This window comes from Balearica regulorum, chromosome 18 (genome assembly GCF_011004875.1).
Source record: "Balearica regulorum gibbericeps isolate bBalReg1 chromosome 18, bBalReg1.pri, whole genome shotgun sequence".
In the NCBI taxonomy this organism is placed as follows: Eukaryota; Metazoa; Chordata; class Aves; order Gruiformes; family Gruidae; genus Balearica; species Balearica regulorum.
Window position 1 is genome coordinate 8,971,864 of NC_046201.1, and position 16,867 is coordinate 8,988,730.

General features: G+C 55.6%; 1 protein-coding gene across 1 annotated transcript in view; it reads right to left on the reverse strand.

The window, feature by feature from the left end:
* The window catches only part of ST6GALNAC1 (ST6 N-acetylgalactosaminide alpha-2,6-sialyltransferase 1), a 282,118-nt gene that overhangs the window by 201,838 nt on the left and 63,413 nt on the right, over positions 1-16,867 (reverse strand). The window lies entirely within an intron of this gene.

Consider the following 16,867-nt stretch of genomic DNA (forward strand, 5'->3'; position numbering starts at 1 on the left):
CACGGTGCCCCCCGGGAACAGCCGGCGGGGGCTGGATGGCCCCATGCTGTGCCCAGGCAGCGAGGAGCAGGATGGGGCTGGGAAGGGCTCCCGGGAAGGGTGCTGGTCCCCGGGGCGGCGCTGTTGGCAGGGTGGAGATGCCCGAAGCGAGTTCCCCCCCACGCTGGGCCGTGCATGGAGCTGTATGTCCCTCCAGGGCCTGGCACATCGGTGGCGGGGGCACGGGGGCTGCTGGGGAGGAGGCGGAGGAGGGGGCAACTCGGCAGCTGCGAAAGCAGCGTCGTGTCTCTGCGTGCTCCAGATGTTGCAGCTGTGGTTGGTGGTGAGCTCCAAGCAACCATCTTCCATGCCCCGTCTTCACTTCTTCAACTTTTCTTCATGCTGTTCATCTTTCCTCAGGGTAGCTTTCGCTGCTGCTGCTGCTGCTTCCCCTCCTGGCACGTCCCCTGGCTGGGGTAGTGCTGCCTGGGGTGAACCGATTTGTTTTTGTAGGGTTGCTCACTCGAGCAAGGCTGTGAGTGTGTTGCTGTGAGGTTGGTGCTCGGCCCTCCTGTTGCTTGGAAGCATTCGACGGTGAGACTCCTGCATCCTGTAAAACACCTGGCTAGAAAGTTATGGGCTGGAAGCTCCCTGCCAGCCCTTCCCGGCACGGGAGAGCTCCTGGTCCGGCCGGCGAGGGAGGCTGGTGGGGTGGCAGCCTGGCCTGGAGGTGTCACCGCGGGGTCCCGGGCCCTGGCAGGCTTGTCCCTCCCTGGCTCGAGGCGATTGATGGAGAGCAGTGGTGTGGCAGGATGAGCGTGCGAGGTCTCCTCCGTGACCCAGGGGCTCGCCGGAGCTGTGCCCTACGGCCCAGGCACCTCCGGCCATCCTACCCGCAGCTTGGTGGCTTGCAGCTGGGTTTTGGGAGAAAATCCCGTTCCTTCAGCTGCGCAACAGCATGAGGCAGACCCCAGCCCCCCCCAGCTCCCCTTGCCGTCTCCCCACTCTGGCCCCGGGAAAGGGGACACCGCACGGTGCTCATGTCCTCCGGGCATCCCTTCGGCCGAGCCCCTGAGCCCACGGCGGTGAGACCGGTCGCGCCCTGTGCTGGATGAGGCTGCCGTTATCCTGGAGCAATCTGTCATCTTCAGTGCAAAATTGCGCAGGCAGCCTCCATCGTGCCTGCGACGCCAGGCAAGGGGAAGGATTGATTAAGTAATTTTTGTGTCTTGCAGCCAGCATGTGTATATAAATAAAAGCAGCGCAACCCTCTCTTGGCAGAGCTGAACAGCAATACCTTGTGCCTTTCTGTGGCACCTTTCAGCTTGGTCTCAAAGCATCGCCTGGCAAAGGCTCCCGCGCTGCTCGCCCCGGCTGCTGGGAGCACTGGATGTGCAGGAGCTGGCCCAGGAGAGGCACCGGGGATTTGCAAGCACAAACCACCAGTGATTCACTTCCCAGGGCTGTAAGGACCAAATAAAACCTGTTTTTATAGGGGATCTAAGCGAGCTTTAAAGACCAAGAGGCTCGGGATGCCTTGTGAGGCAGCGCTCGTTGCACATCAGCTCCCCGGGCAGCTTTCTCCACCAGTTCTGCTCAGCTGCTTTTAAAATAGCCTTCACCTCTCAGCAGCTCAGCGCCTGCCTTCTGCCGCAGAGACTCCCAATTATCCCCTGGCAGGAGCGTTTTTTCCCAAGCTGAAATATAAGGCGGCTGGCTCACCTTCGCCACTGTCATGGGAAATAACGATCTGTCTGGAACCTTGTTGGATCTCGCGCCAGCCTGTAAATTTGGGTGATGGGGCTGAGTAATGCTCTGGTATTACCTGTCGTGTCTCTGCCCCATCAGCCGGCACCGAGTCCCGCTCTCACTGCGACCCAAAGGGTGGGTGCTGCCTGGGGAAAAGCCTCTCTTGTTGGGCGTTGGTGACTGCACATCGCTCGTGGGTGCTGGATGTAACGGGGACCGGAGTGTGGGTGCTTGGGGCAGCCCCTCCTGCCTCGTCCTGCGTGGAACCCCAGCTGCTGGGAGCAGGGGGATGTCTTGGTCTGTAAAAAATCCCACGGAGGGGCAAGGTGGTGTCTTGGCTGGGGGGGGTAACACCGATGCTGGGTATTAACGGCGGCTTTGGGTGCAGAATTGGCACCGAATTGTTTGTTATGCGGGGGTGCGTGTGCCAGGGCTGTGCGTGGCTCAGGGAGTATCGGCTCCTGCAGCGTGGCTGGTCCTGGGCACCCCGACACGGAGGTGGCAGCGAGGGACGGGGCTGCTGGGCTGGCAGCAGCTCCCAGAGGAGCTGGCTTAAATGAGAAGGGACATCGTTACCTGGAGATGCTTTTTCTCTGCCTGTCTCTGGCCCTGGCTGTGTCCGAGCGATCGCTGGAGCATCCCGCTGCCTTCCTGAGCCCTTTTCCAAGCACTTGCCCCAGTCTCCCTGGCCAGGACACATTTCCATCTGGAAAGGAGATCTGAGGATGATACAGACATTAAGTTCACATATTTTTAAGTATGGAGCATGGAAGAGATTTAAAGGGAGGCCGAAGTGCTGCCATATGAAAGAGATTCTAATTACTGCAGCTAATTACCAAGAATAAATCCCCAGTTGGGAGGGGGAGAGAGGAGGAAACAGTGTCAAAACTGCGAATAAAATCAAACGATTAAAAATCAAACGAGGAGCTGTCAGCTACACCCTCCGGCTGCCGGTGGATGGGACAGTGTATTGAACAACCAGAGCACGTCCATGGGGAGCCCCTGGGGTCTGCTCAGGGGGACACGGACCTCCTAATGGCATCTCTGGTGGCATTGCAGCTAGCAGAGCCTCCTGGATGGTTTGGGGGTTTTTTTTAACCTGTTTTCTGGCAGCTGTGAAACCAGGACAGGCGTGTCGAAAGAATGATACTGTTCTGGAAATCCATTTTCCGTACCTAGAAATGGAGCTGGGGGCGATTTTTGTTTCTGAGCCTCACTCTTCTTAGTAATTCCACTCAGAACTTTCTGGAAGTTTGTTTTTTGGTTGTTCCCCCCCCCCTGTTTTTAATGTTGATGGCATCAAAACTTTCCCTTGCCAGTAGAACTGGGGCAGTGGGGGGGGTCTGGCGAGAGGGCGGATGGTCCCTGCACCCGCATCCCCTCGCAGCATCCCGCTGCCGGCTGGGCCCTCTCCCTGCACCAGCATCTTCCCCGGCAGAGGCTGAGCCGCCGTTGGCTCCCGGAGCAGCAATCTGGGCTGTAAATCACAGCTGGAGGGAGGTAATAGGGCTGCTCCGCTCTTATCTGGGGCTTTATTAGGAAATCGTTAAGCGGCTTTTCCCTCCTGATGCCCTGCTTATCAGCAGCCGGGTAAAATGGCAAATTGCATCCACGATGTGGACAGTCCAGGCAAAAGAAACCCATTTATTTCCCCTAACGGGTTTATCGCTAGATCAAGGAGCTGCTGAAGATGTAAGCACCGGTGGTTATTTCCCCAGGTGATGGATCTAGCTGCCACACAGCCTCCGGTAACCAAAGCACGCTGCCTGACAGGGATGTCTAATGGACCCGTGGTCGGGACTACTGGCTCATGTATTTCAAGGTCTTACTTTAATTGAGTCCTGTCTCCCTGCTGTCACGCTTTTTTTCTTTTCCCTTTTTTTTTTTATTTTTTTCCCCTGTTAGAAAGACTTCCTAAAATAAACTAATGCGTTTAAGCTCCTGTCCCCTTCCCTCATCTCTCCCTCCCTGTGGCAAAGCCAGAGCCATAAAGAAAGTTAGCAAATTGAAAATCTGTCCTCAGACTTACTGAGTGAAAAGAGCAGTGAAATCTTTTGCCTTTTTTTTTCTGTTCTTTTTCTTTTTTTCTTCTTTCTTTTTCTTCTTTCCACTAGAAAGGACTTGAGGGAGGGTGTGAAATCCCCTTTTCAAAGCTGTGGGGCTGAGTGTTCCCTTTCTTATCAGCTCAAGCAGTGACGCCCAGTGACACTCATTGTGGCTCGTTAGCGGAAAGCCATTAAAACTCTGGATCGATATTTTCTCGGGAGAGATAGGGGCCCATTCAATATTATTCCCCAGGCAGGCAGAGAAATACCAGGATCCATCCACAAAGCAGAATAAAACTGCTGAGGATGCAGCTTCTCCTGCCAGAACCTGCCAGAACAGGACGTCCCCCAGCCCGGGCAGCATCGGAGCCGAGCCAGGATCTGGCCCTCGGCATCCAGGTCTTCTGGAAAGGGGGGAAAAAATTACAGGTTGGGAGGATGGGGGGAGAGGGGAGTGTTTGGGGGGGTTAGGTGCCTCTGCGGGGCTTCACCCCCAGCCAGGGCTCCTGGGTGCAGGTGCCACCGTTGCCTGCAAAAGGCTTCAGCGGGGCAAAAATCTGTAATAATGTGGCCATTCCCAGCACCCGGCTGCTGGCTTTGGGAAACTGGGAGGAAAGGGGCTGGCGGGGGTGCAGCCCCTCTCCTCGCCGTCTCTCGGAGGGCTCCCACCGCCTCTCACCCTCTGGAACCCAGCTCCCAGTAAAGACCAGTTGGAAACAGGACAGAGATTTGCTTTTCGTTTTGGAGTGAGCTACCAGGCATATCAGCTTCTTTATAAATATAAACCAGAAAATAGGAAATAACGATCTGCCCTAATTTAGTTCCTTTCATCTAAGGATTCAAAGCATCTGACAGCATCGCTAAGAAATAAGGAAAGACTTTGCAACCTGCATGGAATTGCAGCCGTTTCAGATGTGTGTGTGCAACTTTTTGCTGAACGTTGCATTGCAACCCCTTGCTCACCAGCCCCAATTCCTTCCCAAATTACCCCAATTTCATGTTACTGAGACTGGGACCCGGCAAGTCAGCCTGGAAATGGGTGATGTTCTCGCAGCTTGATGCAGCGCACAGCTGGCTCAGCACTGTTGAGCATGGAGAATTGTTTATTTAATCAATTAATTGAATTAATTAATTTTCAAGAGAGTGTTGAGAAAAATAATAGGAAGCGCCAGCAGCTCTGCCGGCTGTCTGGCCGTGCGCGGCCGTGGGAGCAGGAGCGTGATCCGTACGTGCGGCTCAGGGGAGCGAGGCGAGCCCGGCCGCGCAGTGCTGGGGCAGGTGTGAATCACAGAATCACACAACGGTTTGGGGTGGAAGGGACCGTTAAAGCTCATCTAGTCCAACCCCCTGCCATGAGCAGGGACGTCTTCAACCAGATCAGGTTGCTCAGAGCCCCCTTCAACCTGACCGTGAACATTTCCAGGGATGGGGCATCTACCACCTCTCTGGGCATCCTGTGTCTCGCCACCCTCATCATAAAAAAATTCTTCCTTATATCTAGTCTGACTCCACCCTCTTTTAGTTTAAAACCATCACTCCTTGTCCTATTGCTGCAGGCCCTGCTAAAAACTCTGTCCCCATCTTTCTTCTTATAAGCCCCCTTCACGTATCGAAAGGCCATGAGAAGGTCTCCCCAGAGCCTTCTGTTCTCCAGGCTGAACAACCCCAACCCTCTCAGCCTGTGCTCGTAGGAGAGGTGCCTCATCCCTCTGATCATTTTTGTGGCCTCCTCTGGACCCTCTCCAACAGCTCCATGTCTCTCCTGTGCAGCGGTTGCAGCTGGGGAGAGCCCGGTCCGCACCCTTCCAGCAACGCTTTCCTCAGGGAAAGGTACACCCAGCTGCCCTGGCTGCTGCCCGGAGCCGGGGCACTCGAACTGCTGCGTCTCCCCTTTCCTGGCATTGCCTGTCCTACACCTCTGCTGCCCACTGAGCCCCCCGGGCGTGCTTTGCCCCGTGTCCTTTCCTCTCACCAACTCTGGCACGCTGGGATTTCCTTGTGCGGTTTGCCCTGGAAACTAGGGAAGATACTGCACCGGTTCTACCTGCGAGGATCCTCCATCGCCGGCCCCTCGGTGCATCAGCTCCGATGCAGCCGCTACGATGTTCCTTGGCCACCGCTGTCCCCAGGCTCTTGCAACATCTCTGTCCCTCCGCAGAGGCTCGTTCAGGTTTGGCGTTGAGGTTTGAGCCACCTTGGTTCCCGTCCCCACATCTTACCATCTCTCCATCTAGGTCAAAGGAGGAGCAGTGACTGGGTGCTGAAGCGGAGCTTGGCCGGCTGTCACCGGTGGTGGCAGTGCCACCGCAATCCCTACGTTGTCACGCGGTAGCGACCGGCCCTCTGCCCTTCCAGCTGTGGCCAGCTGTGGCAAGGCGGGGACTGGGCTTGGGAGGAAGAAGTTCATAAAAGAAATCTGGGAGGCAACGGATTTCCGTGCTTAATTAACTCAACCAATTAATCCCAATTAGAAGCTGTAATTGGGATTACAGTGGTTAATCATCTTTCCCCCCCCAAGCAACAACCGCACTATCTCCCTCAACTCTGTTATGAAAGCAGAGGACGCGGAGTTACGTGTCCCCGACACCAGAGCTGCCACCGTGGCTGCCCGGGCACACGCTGGGGGGATCGAATTGGGTCTGGTCCCCTTGTCGTGCTGCTCCCCAGGATGGGGGACAGGTGGGTGGGCAGCACTGTGTGACCCAGTGACACCCCCCCACTGCCAGGGTGTGATGCGCTGGATTGCGTCATCGCCGCTTTTCCAAGAACACTGCCAATTTGGCTGCTTGTGCTTCTGTTTGAGCATTTTCCTACCAGAAAACTAAACTGTGGGGAGATTTCTTTGGCTTTTTTTTTTTTTTTCCTTCTCCACTGTTGTTTAAAGCCAAAAAGAGCCTGAATGAAAACATCTGCTTGTTCTTCTTTTCCTGCGCACATTAATTAAGCATTGTCCTCCCGTGACAGGTTGGTCTCAGCAGGAATACGGAGCAGTCCTTTCCTCCTGCACCCCTCTTGATCCCATTTGTTGTCCCACGGGTGCCAGTGGGCTCTGGACCCCTCGGAGTCCTGGTGGCAGCTCAGGACTGAGCCCAGCCCCGGGGCTCCAAACACACCCTGCTTCCCCCCACTGCTCCCTAAAGCCCACCCAGCACCCCCCCCCCCCCGACACCTCCTCTCTGCACCCCTCTCCTGCTAGTGGGGTCTCCCGTGGGAGCATCGCGGCACGGCTTTGCTGTTACCTTGGGGAATTTGCTTTCGGGGCCGCAGGGTGAGAATCGTGCCCGGCAGCCCCAACCCCCCCCCCCCCCCCGCCTGCCTGCCTCCTGCCCGGGCACTGGGAAAGATGCTGCTGGTGCTGGTTTGGCTTCGGGTCCTTTCCTGCCCTACTGAGGACCAGCTGGGGGGCTCAAAGGGGAACTCCTGGGGAGACATCACCCTGAGGGCTAGATCCCAGCATGGTCCCAAAGGAAATGTTGGGTGCCCAGTGTCCCAGGATGCATCAAAGCAGATCGGGCAAAGCTCTATTAAATGCCCCAGAGAGGACAAACTCGGTGCAGCAGTCCCCAGAATCATTACTGCCAAGATGTAACAGCACAGAAAATACAGGATTGTCCTCCTTCTTACATTCGGCTCAGCTTTACCCGAAGCCGCAGAGAACTTGTGCACCGCAGGTCTCGTGGGGTATCTCCAACGCAAGCGTGTTTTGCCGCAGAGGAAGAGCGATGCTGTTTGCATCCTCCTCCGGCCGCCCCACGCGCAGCCGGTGCCTTCGCACCTGCCCGCCTCCAGCTCCTGCCATCGCCCGTGAGGGGCTCGGTCCGGTTTTGTAGATGTTATTTTGGTTGGGTGTTTTTGTTATAAGTGTTGTTGAACGGGAAAAATAAAAGCTTGAGGAACCCAGTGGTATTTTTAGTCCCGTATCGGTGACTTGAAATCCTCAACAGGACTGTAAAATAAAATTAATCTGCATCTGCTGTGCGTCATTTTTTACAAAGCTTGTCTCCTTCTCCTACCAGAGGGATGGTTTACAACTCTGCTTATTTTGGTTTGAGACAGCGCCAAGTACCTTCCAGGCGGCCCCAGCTACAACAGACAGCAGCGGGAAACCATCAGGGATGGAGGTGAGAGGGGGGGCAGAAGGAAGAAAAAAAATGGATGTAGTCTCTCGTTGAGTTTGCAGCAAGCTTGTGCCCCATCCGGCTGCTCAGGTACCCGGGCAGACGCTGCTCGTGCAGGTGTAGCGAGCTGCACTGGTTGTACTGGTCTGCTCGCAGGGCAGAGCTGCTGTGGGGACCTAGGGCAGATGCTGGGGACCCGGGAGGATGCTCTAAAGCTGGGAGGGGAGCTGCTGTGGGAACCCCTGAGCAATGCCCCACCACCTTGGATGGGGAGGAAAAAGTCTTATTGCCATGGAGACTGATGAGACAGTTGAAAACTGGCTGCCATGGAAACCAGTTTGGGAGTCTGTGTGGCCATCCCGCCCAGGGCTGGTCCCCGGGTCGTGGGGACGGTGCTGGTCCATGTGGCACGGGATGGCTGGGACAGTCGGATGCTCCGGAGCAGGGCTGAGCCCACACTGCATCCCCCAAAAACGAGTTACCAGAGGGCCAAACTGGAGTAATGTGGCCCCAAACTGGGGAACCGCGCAGCCCAAACTGGAGTAGCGCGGGCTGGTGGGGAAAGAGCTGATGGATATTTCTGGGCTCTCGGCCACACAACCTGCCAACACTCAGGACTGCGAATTGCGCAGAAACGTGAACATTAAAGCGGCTGAGGGTGGAAATGTGACACAGCCACATCTCCCGAGAGAAACGTCGCGGAGGCTGGGAGGGAAGAGCAGGACTGGGAGAAGGGGCCGGTGGGAGCAGCGGGAAGGACGGGGGATGCTCTCGGCTTGGCAGCAGCGAGGTGATGTGAATAGCGCTGAACAGCTCTTCCTCCCCACCCAGAACCCATAAAACATCTCCTGTTTGGGTTTTGCGTTTGTTTTGCTTCCTAAAATAGGACTTTGGGAAAACAAGGGAGGCCTCGTCACCCCTGGGCTGAGCCTGTCCTTTGCAAGAGAGAGGTGTCCGCAGTGGGGACCGAGGTGGCTTTTGTCGCCCTTCCCACAGGCTGTGCTCACTGTGCCTCGCAGCGGCGGTTTAAACATCCCGGGATGCCTCCATGCGCTTCCAGCCTTGCTCCCGGCACAGACCGGGCTGGCACGCGTGGGCTGGCGGGCTCTGAGGGTCTCCTCTCCGACACACGCGGCAGAGGAGAAGCAGCTCTGCCTTCTCCCACCCTGTCCCCTCCCCGCCTTTCCCCTGCGTCCAGCAGCACCTCCCCGCCGGCAGCTGGCAGAGGGATCCTTTGCACGTGGGTGATGAGCATCTCGCCACGGGCCGGTAATTCCCCAACCCGCCCGCGTGCCGTTTTGCGTGCACAGAACCACCCGCCGACGCTTCCAGCCATTTATCGTCTGCCGTGAAGCTGCCGGGATGGACGCGGTGCTCTGGCTGTGCCCCCTTGCTCCGGGGGTGTGGGAAGCCACCGCGTGTCAGGACATCCTCCCACCCCAGCCATGCCCCAGCCCCGTGGGGCCAGCGGATGCTCTCGCTGCAAATTCCAAGACTATCTCCACTCGGGATGGGACGAAGTGATGGCGAAGGGATGGGCGCACACAAGACCTGGGCGGGGGGAAGATGAGGATCCCTTGCAGTTATTGTCCTAAAAGCACCTTTCTGCCCTTGTTGTCTATTCCCAGGGGTCCAGCCACAGCAGCCTGGAGCTGGCCTGGCCTCCAGCGAGCCCACCCTGTGGTGCAGGGAGAGTGGGGCTGTCAGGGGTCCCCCCCATCCTGAGTGTCAGGAGCCAGGCTGAGCGGGGCCGGGTTTGTGGCCGGGAACAAAGGTTTAAGGGGGGTTGCTCCTCCTGTAACTGCTGATCCCCAAAACCTGCTCCCCATGGCAGGGGCGGGGATGGAGAGGCCGTGCCCCCACACTGCTGGGCTGGTGCCCGAGAGCTCGGCTTCCTCTTACTCGGGGCCAAACGCAGCTCTCGCGCTAACTGCAACTCAGGATGCCCTTTAATTTTTAATGCTTCAATAAAACAGTAATTACAAACGCTGCAATTTGAGGTTTTAAGCAGAAAGTATTAACTTCCCAGAGTTTAATTATTCAAGAGAAATTAATGACAGTGGGGCTGGATCCTGCTGGCTGTCTTGGCTTTTCCTAGCGGGGCTGGCATCGATCGGCTTTGCAGGGAGGAAGGCTGGGGGGGGAGATGAAGCCCATCCCTGGTGCCTCGGGGCTCTATGGGAGTGCCCGGGTGCCCTTAGCAGCCAGGGCAGAGGTGTGGAGGAGCCTGGCTGGGGGGGGTCACCAATGTGCTGGGCTTGGTCGCGGTGAGGAGAGGTCCCGGGGGGGGGCAGCGGCACCCCCCATAAATGGCTCTTTCTCCGCTCCCTGCAGGATTTCCAGCTGAGGAGGTGCAGGATCCCGGCCACGGGTGGTTGGTGACTGCTGTGATCCGAACCAACACCATGGGAGACTATGCATTAACCAGAGTGAGTGGGGAAACTGAGGCAGATGCCACCCTGGGAGGTAGCATGACCCTGCGGGTGCTCCCCCATGCCCCCCCCCAATGCCTGCACCCATCTCCTGCCTGGGAGGTGATTCGGGAGCTCCGAGTCTTTGTTTTCTGGAGCTTTCTGCAGGCTTAACTGTGCTCTGAGTTCCCTGGGAAGATTTCAGGCTTGCTTTTAATTTGCTGCGGCATGGTGTGGTTCAAAAGCACCTTTGCTGGGGGATGAGTCTGTTGAGACCAAGAGCGCTCCCAGGGGTGTTTACATATAGCAAACCAGTCGATGTCTTGGCAAAGCTCATGGATTTGGGCTGGCTGGTGTTGGACCCCCACCCCGCACAGGGTGCAGTGGGGTTGGGAAAGCCTTGATGGAGGGGGGCAAAGGATGGGGTGATAAAATACTCCTTGCCAGGGGCGAGCGGCAGGGCTGCAGGAGTGCGGGCTCAGGGCGAGCATCATGCAGAGATGGGACCTGTTGGGGTTCTCCAGCTGACTGCATCCACATCTCAGACCTCAGCCCTTTTCCCACATCCACAAAACCCCTTATCCACGGAGGCACCAGGCCGGTGCAGCATCCCATCCTAAGCAGCACATCCATATGGCGATGGCCTTTAGCAATTGGCATAGGCTACAGTCTCAGGGAACCATGTTTGCTAGAAAAGCAAGTTGTTGTTGTTATTATTAATAGTTAACTGTCATAACTTCATTAATAAGCAAACCTGCCTGATCAACCGTCTGCAACAAGATGGTAAGAATGCAGCAACGGCCAGGGCTCCTCGCGGAACGGAGACGGCTGTTTGTTGGGGCTGGGTGAACAAATTGAAGTGAGCGGAGGAGGCGGCGAAGGCTCTTGGGGAGCGGGGTGGAGTTGACAGCTCCGCTGATGAGGTGCTGGGGATGGGGAAGGAACGGGGCCTCATTTGCAAGGGAAATGAAATTACTGCCCGCTCCATCTGCAGCCCTCGTGCTGCAGAGCCTGATGAGCTGTGCGGGGAGGGTGCTGGAATGGGTGGCCCTGGGAGCACCCAGCAGCCCGGCATGGGAGCGCAGCCTGCTCGAGCCTGGTGCCCTCGCTGTGGGAACAGGTCCTCGTGCAGGAGGGGCTGTTGTACCCTCCGAGGGGTGATCTGCTCCCCACGGGGTGGGCTTCTGCCTCCTTTGCCGCCTCTCCACTTGTCAAAGCCTCATCTTGCACCCTTGGGGAAGGTCACAGCGAGGAACGCTGGCCAGTCGCTCCTGAAATAGGAGCGAAGAGGATGCTGATCAGGGTGAGATCTCCACTGAAGCAGGTGAATCCTGTACCCAGGGTGCTGTGCTGTGATGCCGCTGTCACCCAGATTCACATCCCCAAATGGGTCTCATCACACGTGGGATGGTGGTTTTGGCAGCGTCTGCCAAAACTGGGCAGTGTGAATGTCCCTTGGGGCAGGGGGCAGTGCCGGCAGCCTGCATGAAGGACAGGGAATAACCAGGTCCGTGCCGGGGCTGGGGATGCTCCTCTTCCGTAACACAAATATTTCCTCGTTCCCATCCCATAAACAGGGCATCGGGGGTCCTGGTTGGGATCACAACTCCCAGGTCTCTGTCCCTCAGGGTCATGTCTGCTGGGCTGGAAATATGAGGGAAATGTGCTTAAATGAGGAGCATTGGTGAGACAAGGATGATTTAACTGATTCAGTTAATCAGTTGTGGCAGCGCTGGTCTGGGTGAGAGACCTGGCTGCTCCCCGCTGGCTCCGCGGGGAGAGTTCACAGAGCTCTGTCGCCAGTCATTCGGGGCATTTTATTTGGGTCTTAACTTTGACTTAACTTTACTAGATTATAAAGACAAAAAGTCATTCCAAGGCGCTTTATTCAGGGGGGAAAAAAAAGCCAAAATGTAGTAGTTTGAAGTTGTCAGAATGATTTTCCACTCCTTCAAAATAATCTCACAAAACTGACCCAGATTTTACAAGGCACTCTGGCTTTCAAAGAGCTGCCTGTCTGTGTAGAAGATGGGTCTGTAAAATATATATTTTATTTTTTTCCCCCTTAGAAGTTTTACAAAACCCATGCCTTGCCTCGTTCCTGTGGGATCTGCTTTGTGGGAAACCTGGTCCAGCCTTGCAGCTCATCCCGGAGCAGTGAAGTGGCTGCGATGCTCCCGGGGAGAGGCTGCAGCGTGTCTCCACGTGCGGGAAGAACTGAAGACCCCAGGTCTGCCCTGATGCCACTAGCGATGGGCAAGCTGGAGGTGTGCCGGGGATGGGGCAGGCATCCAGGTAACGAGGGTGAGCTATAGGATCCCGTAGGCACTTGCATCTGCAAATCTTCCCAGGGCAAGCGGCTGAGTGGCGCTGGGCCAAGTGAAGCTCTTTGGGTCTGATCTCAGCTCAAAGGCATCCGACGGGGCACGTTTCGGCCAGGGCAGCAGGCTGGAGGGGCTGGGAACCGCAGAACAGGTGGGATGCTGGAGGGGGGAGAGGATGAAGCATTACAGCTGATTTCAGGGCCTCAAGCTGTCTGGAGTGGCAGGGAAATCTGTTGGCTTTCATTGAGGGAGGAGCGCTAGCAGGGTGCTGGAGAGGCCAATGCCGGGTTAATTGCTGTTTCCTTGTTTATTTAGTTAATTGGTTGGGTGCTGGAGAAGAAGGAAAAGGCAGCCCTGGGCTGTGCATCTGGAGAAAGAGCAGGGCTGGCTGCCACTGCGCTCCCGGCCATCGGCTGAGGGACCCGTGCTGCCCGCCGTCCTGGCTTGCCACAGTGCTCCCCGTCTTCTGATAGCGGTCAGGAGTTAATGATGATCGTTAATGAATCTTGCTGATCATCCAGGGGTCCTACCAGCTGCGGGGGCTGGAGGTGGGGAGAGCTACGGGAGCAATTGCAATAGCTCCAGCACTTGGATGCCCCGGGGCAGGTGAGCAGGGAGGAAGGCTCTTGGATCCGCAGGATCCAGTGCCCGTGGGGAGCCCGAGATACTGCTTGGGGCCTCTCCTGCCAGATCTGGGTTTGCACCTGGCAAAGGGCATTTCTGGGACAAATCCTGGTTGTGGGGTGGTAGTGGTCCCCACGGGACAGGACCAGCTGTGATGGTTGCAGGTGGATTTGCTTGGACGAAGCCCAGCACTGAACATCCCTCAGGATGTGCACCAGGATCTGGTCCTGTGCTGAGCAGAGGGGAGCAGGACCCAGACCTGGGTCTCTTTGGGCTCACCAGAGCCCTCGTCCTCTCTTCTTGCTCATTCTCTGGAGCTGAGCCACTCATGAACCATTGATGGGAGAAACTAGATTTGAATCTGGGATATTTTTTTTTAAACTTAATTTTTCATCTGACCTGATTAAAGTGCTGCTCGTGCTGGCTGCCTTGCATTTTATTTATTCATTTCATCATATTCTGCTGGGGCACCACATTGCCTTCATGTAGTGGCAGAGCAGTTTGCCTGTGAGCCGGGCAGCCTGGCTGCTGGGGAGCGGCATCCCAGCACCGGTCCTGTCCTTTGCCAGGGTCAGACCCTGCTCTCATTTTCCTTAAAACCTGTGGAGGTCTGAGCTCTATTTTTCTGACGAGTGTGGCTAAGGGAATAGCGTGTTACTGCCTTGCAGAAAGCGCCGAGCTTGGGACGGGGTCTGCAAAGGTGCTGGGGGCCAAAAGCTGGGTGGAGGAATGGAGGAATGATTTGTTGGTTTATTGGGGGGTGGGAGGGAGAGAAAGAAAGAAAGATCAGGTGCAGGCAGGGTAAGTGCCTGTCCCAGGTGATACTGGCTTGCAGCCGTGGCAGGGAGCTGAAGGAGGATGCTCACAGCGCTGCCTGCTTCTGCCTGCCAAGAGGCAACGGGAAAAGGGAAGTGCTGTGAGATCTTCTCTCCAGGAGCCTCCTGACCCTCCTTCCCCATGGCCCTTGGGGCAGGACACCCCAAACAGTGCAGCCATGTCAGGGCCCGCTCGAGGGGAGTGTGAGCAGCACTCGCCTTCTGATCACCAAAAAATCAGGAGAGAGAAATGGGGTGACAGGCGATGCTCATGGCAGGGGGGGGTGTCTCTTCAAATCCACAGCTGGGAAGAGGCAAGAGGTCTGGTTTAGCTGCTGGTTTTGGATATCAGAGCTTCTGTTAAAATGTCTTTTTTTTTTTTTTTTTTTTTTTCCACTGAAGCAGAATGCAGAAAAATATTTGCTGCTTCCTTAGATGGATGATTAATGACAAGGCAAACCAGGTCCGTCGGAGGGAAGGACGCCGCGCTGCCTGGCTGCTCCTTGCGTCGTGGTGCTGACAACGGGGGCTTCGCTCCAAGTGAGAGCCGGTGTGAAGCGAGCTGGTGGGGTTGCTCCTAAGGCGTGGGGAGAAAAAAGAACATTTTCAATTTGTAATAGTTCTTCATTCGTGTCCTTCTCAAAGCTTAGCAGCTTTGTAATCTACCAAACACGAAACCATCCCTACAGTTCCCTTAGCTGGCCAGGCAAAGAAAATGGCCCAAGGAACGAGGTGGGTAGTCTCGGTGTCTGTCTGTCTAATGCAGCCCGGGGGTACCAGGCACCCATCCAAGGCTGGCCCAGCTCTTCCAGCATCCCGTGCTGCTGCTCAGGGTGGCATTGGTAAAGCCAAAGACAAGGAGGGGGTTTTCTTCATGGAGTTTTGCTCAGGCACTTTTGGTGTAAGATGCTGTAATAGCTACCTGCACCGCTGTGGGGAGAAACGCGCAGCTCCCCTGGGGAAGGCTTGGGGGGTGGGAGAGCAGCGGGAAGATTGTTGCATGAACCTTTAGATTCCAGATCCTGTTTCTAAATGGTTTCTTGGGGGTTTGTGCTCCTGCAGAAGTGCACCCGTGCATGCAGGCATTTCAAGAGCCCATAAAAGGGGGTTGGGGGCATATTCAGAGCAAAATGTGATGTTGCAGGTGTCTTTGAGTGCAATGACTTAAACTCTGAGCTCATTTGTTACGGACATATACACTTTATTTCACCCTCTACAACTAAAGCAGCACAGTTTGACCTGGGAACGTGACGCCTGTGGGCGGATGGTGAAAAAAAGCATAGCTGTAGGCATTTGTTAAATGAGTGTGGTAAGGACTCTGGACGCATCCCACAGGCTGCAGCGGCTCCGTGCACCGCGCTTGCCCACCTTGGCCATGCCCTGCTGATGCTAACCCGAGCCCTGGCTGGGTGCATTCCTCCGGCAGGAGATGGAGCCCAGGAGCACCAAGGGGCCCTTCTGCCTTTAGCGAAAAAAAGATGCATGGATATTGCCAAACGAGGATGCTCTAGGCAGGCTGCCTGAAAAGTAGGCAGCTACCTTCCAAAAATGGGGAGGTGGCGGAGAGAGGAAGAGAAAAATAAGCCAGATGAAAGCAGGGTCTATGCCAAAAGTACCTTCTATTTATGATTTCACAAGGTCAACAATAATCCCCACAGCTACAAGCACATAAAAATTGATTCTTTCCTGAAGAGATTGATGGATTCGTGGCCAGGGCATTTCCTCTGATCCTGCTGCCCTCTGGACATTTCTGAAATTTATGGAGATGCTGTGCATTTCTCTGTAGAGGACTAAATAGCTTCTCGAAAAGCAAGCAAACGCTTTCAATTCAGACCCGAGGTCCTGGGAAGTTGCTGTAAATAAGGGAAACGCTTCCTCCAGCTGCTGGGCTGTATTTCCCCAGGAGCAGCTTTGGCTTTGCAGCCTGCCTGCCGTGGGTCGCAGACTCGTCCTCCTGTCCCATCCCTTGGCATGGGGTGAGCGGGGCTGATGCTCACCCTGTGGAACACACACCTCTGCTCCTGCAAGACATCTCACCTCCCAGCACCCCGGCGGTGATATCCCACCCAAGCCCAGCCCAGCGCTGAGAAGCGAGGCGGTGTGATGAAGACCCCATGAGGCTGAAGGCTCTTTCAGTTTGCCCTAATGCTGTCATGGGAGGGAAGAAGGGACGAACATTTCTAAAGCCTCCAGCTCCTTCCTCAACTCTTCCCAAACAAGCTCATCTCACTGCTCAGAAGTTGGCTGGAAATCTCCTTTGATATTTTTTATTATTATTATTATTTTAAAAATACCCCATTTTAAAGTCCCAGCGTTTGAAACCACTTTGTTTTCCGCAAGTGGCAGGAAGCTACCAAACAAAGCCCATTTATTTTTCACAGCTTCATCCCCACAGATACTATATCCTCGGCGCTATTGAATTCCTGAGAAGTTTGCCGGGTAGTGATGGGGCTGCGCACAAGTGGCACACATGAGCCGTAAGATCCCAGTAAGTAGTTTGTGCTCTTTGTATCTCCCTTCTGTTAACAAGCAGCTTTAGGTGTGCTCAAAAGACATTTCTTTGAGTCCTACTGCATAGCTTCATCATATTGAGTGCATTATATAAAATGCTGCCGTACAAAGGGAACCTAGTGATGGAGAAGCGGCGGGTTTGGGAGGTCGGGGAGGGATGGGCTGGCGGGGATGTGCAAGGAGAATCAATGCCGGGCTTTTTAACAACCATGCGTGTATCGAACAAAGCTTTTTAGAAGCCTTTCAGACAGCAATGGGCTCCCTCCTTATAATGTGCCGGGGTTTATCGTG